An 8,358-nucleotide genomic window follows, 5' to 3' on the forward strand; every position below is an offset into this window, starting at 1 on the left:
AAGATTTAACTTTGCTTATGTTTATATTCAACATTCCTAATGCCACTGTCGCGTTCTAATCTAGGACCCCGATCAATACTGTGACCTTATGCCCCTATACCGCTATAATCCATTCATACCCCTATAATGGCATAAACGATCAGAGCCATATTTCAGCCATGTTTCAGAATCATATTTCAGAAGCATATTTCAGAAACACATTTCAGAAACTCGCCTCTGCAGCTCATTAACGTACATGACACAGCAGAAGCCACTATCTAAGATTCCTAGATTACACTCCGAGTTCTTCAACAAGATAAAAGTCAGCAACCTGGGAAAGCCCCGCTTGCTATGTTTTGATTAGTAATAGAACTCTAAGGAGCACTGAAAGGACGATCACTTCCTAGTGACATCTTTATTGACGTCTTTTTCCAAAAACTTACGTCAAACAAGGCACTTTTCAGGTATAAATAATACCATCATTGCCTTAAGCAAAGGCTGCAGTTGCTACTGATAACTAGCGACCAATGGTGTGCTGAACAGAGGAGCCGAACAGCTGTCCCCAGCCGAGCCCAGGAGATGCATCCAGCCCACGGATGCTGCCCCTCCTCCTCCTCTTTGACGCGCTGAGAAAGACACTGTCTTTTCTCCTGCCGAGAAAATCCAGCTCCGGCGTTTCCAGCCTACTCTTGCGAGTGACTGGGATATTGAGTCCTGAGAGGAGATACAAGACCTCCAACATTCTATTCCAGAGGTATGGTGTTGACTAAACCCTTAGAGAGAATTCTTGAAGCAAACCTTGGCAAAACCAACTTAACTTAAACTACTTATTCCCTTCCACGTGTTAGGCTTAGGTCAGGCACACTGTGGTAGGCGTAGTTAGAAACACCAGTTGAGTACGTTAGCCTAAATATATATGAATGTATATATTTTATTCCTTTTAACCATTATATGGCTAAGAAACCATATCAATGCTTTTACAGTATTATTTCGCAATACTCATTTTACTGTACGCACCATATATAATAACCAGTATTGCAATTGTGGCAATTCATTTCTCATGTATGAGAAGAAAGACTGTTCAATAAATAATACCTTTTTATTGAAAACGCCCGTCTCTCTATTCTCTGCATCTTAATGAAAGTAATCTGCACAAACTGACTGAGCAAAATAACTGTCTATTGTTTCACACGACTCTAGAGATTGACTCTTATTCTAAGGAGCAAAGTTGTCATGTTTGCGGTTGTTGGAAAACTGAATCCCTTCTTGGCTGTGCCAGGGAAGCTGATCACTTCCTATTCAGTCAAGAAAGTTTCCAGTGACCTCTGAGCTAGTTGGTAACAACCCCAATTAAGTTTAGCATAGTCAGTGGAGACCTGGAAGATCCGCACTTCTACGTCGATACTACTGTTTATGTTATTCCAATGCGCAGGGCCTATAGGGAAAATAGGAACTACACTACATGGCACCCAACGTTTGGTAAGGCGATAAACTAATGCAAGACGTTAGAGTAACTCAGTCGTGCATTTTTCACACAAGCCCTTTCTCCTGTAAATACTCCAATAGACGTCTAGAGTGGGTGAAAGGTTAAAATCCGCCCGAACTTAGTAGGAAGAGATTCCTATGTAGAGTTTCTGATTTATTCAACGTTGAAGGATACAGTGTTCCAAAATATTGTGCACCTAATCTTTGTCTCCTTGGAGACCTGCTCTGCAAAAACCTTTCTGACAATAAAATGTCAGATTTAGAAAACGGAACCACTGCAGCCGCAGTAAATGCGACTGAGCAGGGTCCTGATGAAATTAATGAACCGGGTGCGAAAATCATCCCGGTCAACATAAAAAAAACTATAACGTCAAAACTTATAAAAAATGGACTTACCACACAAGGTGGCACAGTCGTCTTCGTGATAGAGGCTCACGAATATCGGCAGACAGAGGTATTCTATTCATGGATAAAATTTCCAGCGGCAAACGCTGCAACACAAGAGTTCCACTATTACAAAATAGGGGATACACCGGATGAGTACGCTCCTTTCGAGGAGATTGAAATCCCATTAAAATACCAAGAGCATTTGCTCTGGTTTAAAGGCGCCCTAAAACACAATGATCATATTACCAGGCTCGGTCCACTAGGTAGACCAGGAGCAACGTGGCCGGTTCTAGCCAGCTACACACCACATCCAGACATTGATATAATATCAAGCGAAGAACTCTTAGTTAAAATAAGAGAATTAACAAAGGCATATAGAGAGTTAGTTCAATTGGCAATGGAGGATAAAACGATCCGCCAGAAGTTGAGGGAAACAGATATAACAGATCAACCAATTGAGCTTGCCAGAATCATAGAGAAATGCTATGAAGAATTAGGTAGAGACAGCTCGGGTGGGAAACCAGTAAAACCCCAACTACTCGAAAATCCTGAAAAATTATTTATTAAAAATAATTTAAACACTCCTAAAAAGAACTGGGATGGAAATAAACAATCCACTCCCAAGGAAAAAGTTTTCCAGTACAGAGGAGGTCTCCTCGACGGAGGGAAAGAACTCCGACTCGAGAACACCAGTCTCCCCAGAGGGAGCCCTCTGAGAAAAGATACAACCTTAGAAAAAAGGATAATTTGAAGAAGCCTGATAGATATCAAAGTATTGATACACGTCCCTCTCGATCTTTTTCGCAGAAATCGGAAAGAAGAGGACGGTCAGACCCAGGAGAGCACACCAAGTCCAAAGACAAGGAACCTGCTCAAAGTAAAAAAATTACAATTTCCAAGAAAGAAGGTAGCCAGTATTAGAGTAATCGAACATGCCGAGAATACTGAGGACACAGTGGAAAAACGGGGAGTGGGCACAGACAATGCTAGACAGTGCAGCAGAAATCAGCATAGCTCGCAAGATCCTGATGAGTCATCTGGAGACAGTGGACACGAATGAATACATTCAGGTGGAAACCGCCGATACCAGGGTTAGCAAACCTCATAAGATATACGAAATAACACTGCGTATAGAGGGAGATAAGACTAGGAAAATAAGGGGTCTAATTTTGGGATAACCTCTCAAAAGGCTATGACATCCTGTTAGCTGAAAAAGATTGGCCCCCAGAGTTTGTCAGGGAGTGCCCTCATGGCAAAGAAATGATTATGCCTGCCTTCTCGAATCACATTCCGATTCACGCAAAATATATATATGCGAGGAAATGGGCAGTAGCCCAGGCACCAGCATTATCTAAAAATCATGTAGGATGGGATGAGGACTCTCCTCCTCACAAAATCCAGTTAAAAAGTCAACCGACTGCACAAAGGCAGTATCCAATTAAGCAAGAAGCTAAAAAACAAGTCAGCGAGATTTTAGATCAACTTGAAATCCAGGGGGTGATTGAAACATGCACCTCTCAAATGAACAATCCTTTGTTTCCTGTCTCCAAACCAGACAATTCATATCGTCTAGTTTTGGACTACAGACACCTTAACTCATGTTGCAAAACATTTGCAGTACAAAATTCGCATAGTGCTGCACTAATGAATAACATAGCTAGAAAAAAATATAAAACAACATTAGACATATCTAATGGTTTCTTTTGTCAAAACATTGCACCAGAAAGCAGATATTTGACCGCTTTCTCAGTAATGGGGTCACAGAAAAATTTCTGTAGGCTCCCACAGGGATTCAAGAACAGCCCAGGACTATTCTCAGCTAGAGTAACAGAGTTACTGCAAATATATGATGATGAAGCATTATCTTATGTTGATGACATCTATCTAACAGACGACGACTTGGATACTCACTTGAAAAGAGTGAACACCATTATACTTGGGTTCGCAGCAGAGGATTACAAATTCAACTTTAAAAAGTCTCGAATTGCCCATCTGATAGTATTATTTTTAGGATACAAATTATCAAGTGTAGGCAAGAGCCTAGCGGACAACTTCTTAGAGAAGTGCGCTGTACTCCAGGCACCAAAAACGCTGAAGAATTTACAATCGATTCTAGGTTTCCTGAATTTCGGAAGAACTTACATTCTAAATTATGCGGAGAGGGTTAAACCTCTCTACAAATTAATTAAACCTGATTTCAAACCAATCAACTGGACTCAAAAACACACAGAAATTTTGAGATCACTGCAAACAGACATGTTAGCAAAAACAAAATTAGAAACACGTGACAATACACGCAACCTTGTAATCCGAGTCATCCCAGGGAGATCCGGATTCACATACCTAACCTCTAATGAGGGAGAAACGGTACCAATAGCTTACAAATCTCACTTGTACACACAAGCAGAAAAAACATTCAGTCTTACAGAGAATTCTGTAAATGCAGTTTGAACGGCAGTGGCAAAAGAAAGAGCTTTTGCCCAAGGTAAAAGTATAACGGTCATTACAGCAGAATCAGCCTTCGAGGCACTATTCAGCCCGGTAAACCTGCCTACAGTGTCACTGGATCCGAAATGGATACAGTGGGGAAACACCCTTGAAACTGAAAAAGTGAAATACTACTATGGTCCGAACATGAAAGAACTGAATGATTTACCATATGAAAAAGAATATCCTCTGCCAATCGTAATCCTACCTCTACAACAATACTCTTGTATAATCTATACAGACAGATTTGTCCAGCACTACAATGTAGAAAACAAATCCTATGATGCAGCCTGCGCGATTGTTAAAGGTCGCTGGCTGTGCGGTAAATTCAGACCGAAGATAACAAAAACTGACCCACTGAGAAAATGTTCGGCTCAGCGAGCTGAAATAAGATCTTTAAAGATGGCGCTTGAAAATGCGGAACGTGAATTCCCGACACTAATCGTGTGCTATTCGCATTTTTCCGTCAACTCTTACAATAATGAGTTGCAGAGCTGGGTTCAAAATGATTACAAAGATGACACAGGTGCCACAATCAAGCATAAATTGCTTTGGAAACAAGTAGTTCTTTTACAGAAAGAACTACAAAAGACTCACGTGATACACGCACAGAGTCTTCAACGTGATGGCGTTCACGTTGCAGGGAATTCATTGGCTAAGACAGCCACAGCAGAAGCAACTGAACCGGCTTCCGTAGCCACAAAAAAAGCGTTCAGAAAAATACATAGACGGGGAAACCATGCTGGCAGTAAAAACGTCCTTAAAAAAACGACTGTGCAGCGCTACCCGTGAACTATCCACTCAATTATGCATACGTAATTGATGCAAACTCCGTTCCTTTTGCTCGAATCCCTGGAGTGGGGGATAGAGTGATTCCAAACAGGAGCGGGAGAGGCTTCCTCTTACTGGAAGCACACATGGGGTTGGGTCTGAGACACCAAACAATCAGGAACTCTCTGAAAGAATTACAATCAGAGTACTGGTGGCCGGGAATGAGCGTAGATATTCAATATTTTGCTAAAAATTGTAAAGACTGCAACAGAGATCGCAGTGGAGAACCGGCCAGTGTAGTGTCAGGAACCCTAATAGAAAGCATAAGGCGCTCTATACGCACAATCAAAAAAGAGAAATGCGTCCCATTGTATGTCATTTAGACTAAATTCACTTAAAAAATGTGGCCCCAGCGCTCGACTGACGCCAGAACGGTTATAAAAGATCTGCGAGTCTTTATCGGCACATACGCAATTGCCATGTTCCATTCTGACCAGGGTCCTGCTTTTAGCTCTCGAGCTTATAGGGAGGCCATGGCCAGCATGGGCGTTGGGTTGCGGTATTCTTGTCCATCACACCCCGAAGGGAACAGTGTGGTAGAAAAAAAAAAACGGGACATAAAGCAATCTATAACTGCGAAGGTATTAGGTTTGGGTGATGGGTGGGTCAAACATTTAATAAGTGTCCAGTTAAGTCTTAACAATTTGCCAAGAAATTCTCTAAAAGGTTTCAGCCCATACAAACTATTGTTCGGAATTAGAATGCACGTTCAGGACCTCGATAGTCAGGTATCAGTGGTAGAAGATAAAAAGAAAGACTTTGACATCAAAGATCGTTTGGCTGTTTTACAGGACTTGAATGAAACAAGAAAATCCTTAAGCAACATAAAGTTAAAGCAACAGCCAACTACCACTGAAGAGGCACCATCAGCCCCAGCAAGGCCTGTCTGGATTCCAAAGATTGGGGATCTAGTCAGAGAGAAAATAGCGGTGAAGAAGGAATTTGGGCCTTCTTACAGAAAAGCAGTACCTGTCTTAGCAATCAACGGAACAAGATCAGTAGTACTACCGCCCCTTGCTGGTAAAAAGGAGAACAGAGTTGTATCAATCGACCTGGTGTAGCGATCGCTACCATCGGCAACGCCAAATGTAAAAGATTCCGTATTGACAGTCCCTTGCGGAAGTACTACAAATCCCAGAAGGCCATCCGGCGCTGGGGGTTGGTTCAATGGGAGGACCTTATATAAGCTCCACCTCCGGAACACAACGGGGCTTGTCAATCGTGTTCCGTATTTGCTCATAGCAGATGAGCATCCTCTCTTCGAGTGGTATTCTTGAGGACGACGCTGAAGAAAAGCCTGCGTGGTCAGTAGTCCGTTCTGCACGTCGCCAAAGAAGAGCCAGCGTGGTCATTACTCTGATCTGCACGACGCCGAGGAAGAGCCAGCGTGGTCAATCAACGTTGGAGCAATCAACGCCGATGAAGAGCCAGCGTGGTCAAGAATCCTGGATAGTCCCTGTTCCAAGCCATATTCAGTCGTGCAAGTATCCCTGAGGAGTGCGGGCTCGCCTCCTGTTCTTTTGTATACTTCTACTGTTTGAAGCGGTACCAAGGCTGCCGCCATTTCTTGTTTACATTGCGGGGAAGTTCTGTGTTCTCTGTCAGTGGTTGCTGACTTTACCTGATACTTGGTCTACACAGTTCCACAAGGAGCATTGTGGTTCTTGAAAGCGTGGCGCTTTAACGCTTGTATTTCGTAGTCCTACAGATCTACTTTGTGCCTACTACAGCGGTAGGTAGAGGAGTGAAGTTAACTTCTCCGTACTTCTGGTAAACTGTTCTTAGTGTGCTTGCGTATGCTTGGATTTCCTTCAAGGATACATGGGGTGGATAAACTGGTGAGTGTGGAATCCAAGGGGGGAATTCTTGATTCATATAGTTACCTCTGCGGTACTAATCTCTTGCTCTCTGTCCCCTCCTCTACCTGCAGTGTCCCAGTACCAGTAACCTCATGGTGTAGCGACCAGACGATACCAGAAGTACCTTTCCCCCGATACCAATCTACCTCCCGGCCCCTATCTGTACAGGCTCAAACAGTGGGTAGATTCCATTGTTGGGGTTTGTGTGGTGCGGAGTTGGAAGGACTATCATCTATCGTCTCTGCTGGCCATCAGAGTAAGGTTAGTGGCGCTTGCGTATTCTTGCGCTGCTCTCAATCCCGACAGATTGACAAGCCCAAGAGTACAGCCCAGCCTAGACGATGGATACCAATGCTATTCTCACTTCCTTGTTGGAGAGCTTTACAGGCCTTCAACAAGAGATTCAAAACTCCCGTGCGGAGAACCAGGCTTTATATAAAGAGGTCTCTGATTTACGCAAAGACGTATCAGACCTTGCCCAGAGAGAGCCGTGGTGAAACCATTGATTAGACCGGCCACCTTGCAGCCGCCTCCTTCCTTCCAAACAGGGGGTTCGCTGGCCGCCCCATCCATCTCTATTGAGACCACTCCCACTGTCCATATAATCCAAAACCATGGGATACCCCTAGCTCCCCCCGAAAGGTTTTATGGAGACTCGCGAAAATTTGAGACATTCCTGAATCAATGCCGTCTGCATTTCCTATGCAAACCTATGGTCTTTCAGGATGAAGCTTCCAAAACTGCTTTCATGATGTCCTATATGGGGGGGAATGCGTCCAGCTGGACTATTCCTTTATTGGAAAGGAATGACCCTGTTTTACATGATTTTTCTACCTTTTGCCTAGAACTCCGTAAATTGTTTGATCGGAAGTCCCACATGTTGTCCCTAGATCATGAAATAATGACCTTGAGACAAGGGTCCCAAGATCTGTTGTCCTACATCACCACCTTTAACCGCCTTATCGTGGAAACAGATTGGCCGGCTCAGAAACGGATCTCCTTGTTTTACCAAGGACTCCGGGGAGAGCTGAAGGACGTATTAGCTCAGGTGGTGCAATTACCTACTACCTGTGAGGAATTAATAGATTTGACCGTCCAACTTGATCACAGGTTGCTGGAACAAAAAGGGGATAGGAATAGGGGGGACAATAGATACTCTTTCCCCTTGGTCAAACCCCGGCAGGGGGGTGAAGAAAAAGTTAAGACACCAGAAGGACCGGAACCCATGCAAATAGGGGGAATACGTGGTCCCCTCACCAGGGAAGAAAGAGACAGGAGACGGAGGCTCAAACTCTGCCTATATTGTGGCAAAGGTGGGCATTTCATCAAC

Source organism: Lissotriton vulgaris, chromosome 7 (genome assembly GCF_964263255.1).
Source record: "Lissotriton vulgaris chromosome 7, aLisVul1.2, whole genome shotgun sequence".
Taxonomy (NCBI): domain Eukaryota; kingdom Metazoa; phylum Chordata; class Amphibia; order Caudata; family Salamandridae; genus Lissotriton; species Lissotriton vulgaris.